We start from the raw sequence: 1,753 nt of genomic DNA, 5'->3' as shown, positions 1-1,753 counted from the left end.
TGATTAATGAAAACATTCTTGGCAAATGCTTTCGCAGTAGTTCGTCTTTCGTAAATCCAAGAATTTCACCTCTGACAACGAAATACGAATGCCCCCAACTGTCTCTCTTAATCATTACTTCAGTTCCAGAAACCAACAAAATAGAACCAAAGTCCTATTCCATTATTCCATGCTTATGTATTCAAGCGCTGGCTTGCTTTGAACACTCTAATTTTTTCAAAGTAAACGTCGCAGATCCTATGCACACTCAGTTAAGAGCACACACAGTCTTTGCGAGGAAGAACAGCGCGGCCAGTAACATACCTTGCGGCAGACCGGCCGAGCCATCCCGAAATCCAACTACGAGCTTTTTAACTGCAACAACTTTAATATACGCTATTGGAGCTGGAATTACCGCGGCTGCTGGCACCAGACTTGCCCTCCAATGGATCCTCGTTAAAGGATTTAAGTTGTACTCATTCCAATTACAAGACTTGGAAAAGCCCTGTATTGTTATTTCTTGTCACTACCTCCCTGAGTCAGGATTGGGTAATTTGCGCGCCTGCTGCCTTCCTTGGATGTGGTAGCCGTTTCTCAGGCTCCCTCTCCGGAATCGAACCCTAATTCTCCGTCACCCGTTGCAACCATGGTAAGCCACTACCTTACCATCGACAGTTGATAGGGCAGAAATTTGAATGAAACATCGCCAGCTCAAGGCCGTGCGATTCGATCAGTTACTATGAATCACCAAAGAACCGGGCAGAACCCGCATTGGTTTTTAATCTAATAAATACATCCCTTCCAGAAGTCGGGACTTTTCGCATGTATTAGCTCTAGAATACTACGGTTATCCAAGTAGTAATGGTACAATCAAATAAACGATAACTGATTTAATGAGCCATTCGCAGTTTCACAGTACAAGTGCTTATACTTAGACATGCATGGCTTAATCTTTGAGACAAGCATATGACTACTGGCAGGATCAACCAGGTAGCTATCCCTCAGGGAACCCGGCGGGAACCCTTTTGCGTCTGCTTCCTTTGAAAGGAGGCTGGCATTCCACCGTCAAGCTGCACTGGGAATCCTCCCGGCCATGGAAGACGCACGAGGCGTTCGACCCTGTCCGAGGGAAACCCGTTCTCTCTTTGCCACGTCTTTCCACTGCTTCACCCTAGTAAGCTTCCGGCATACCAGTGAGACAGCCAAGTCCACGGAATGCCGACAAGATACATTGGGGAAGAATGATTCTTCCGAATCTAAGCCGCTATTCTTGGCCAAAGGCCATCAGGTACAACATCCATCCGTTCTCTCGTTGTCCACACCGAGACAACTTGGCTACAAGTTCAGTCATTTCATGCTACCGACCGAGCAAGTTTAGTCGACTTTGCTCCTTTTTCCTCCAAATACCCTCCTTTCGTACCCGAGAACACATTACCGAGCAGGGCTTACTGTTACGGACCGATACAGCTCAATTGCTCTTTCGGTCTTTCCCGATGCCTGCCCTACATTATAACCCGAAACCGTCTATTCCCCCAACCAAGTTTAGACACTTAGAAAAATTTCGAAAATTTCGATTTTTCAAAACTGCTCCAAAGCGCTCCCCATGGCATTCCAAACATGCGTCACCATGTCAGAGTTACGAAAACGAAGAGATTTCCACGAAGATGACCGATGATTGCCGAAATTTTCTGACGAAAACCCGAAGCTCAAAGACCACACCCTAAAGAGCGCAAAATTGGGATTTTACACTTTTTCAAAACTTTTTGCAGGAAAC

General features: G+C 45.9%; 1 pseudogene; it reads right to left on the bottom strand.

The window, feature by feature from the left end:
• On the bottom strand, positions 1-972 carry LOC145472472 (small subunit ribosomal RNA; annotated as a pseudogene; the record flags this gene model as incomplete).
• Between the last annotated feature and the right edge of the window lie 781 nt (positions 973-1,753).

The sequence above is a fragment of the Orbicella franksi genome, unplaced genomic scaffold (assembly GCF_964199315.1).
Source record: "Orbicella franksi unplaced genomic scaffold, jaOrbFran1.1 SCAFFOLD_97, whole genome shotgun sequence".
NCBI lineage: Eukaryota > Metazoa > Cnidaria > Anthozoa > Scleractinia > Merulinidae > Orbicella > Orbicella franksi.
Note: the sequence above shows the minus strand (reverse complement) of the source record. Positions and strands in the feature narration are given on the sequence as shown.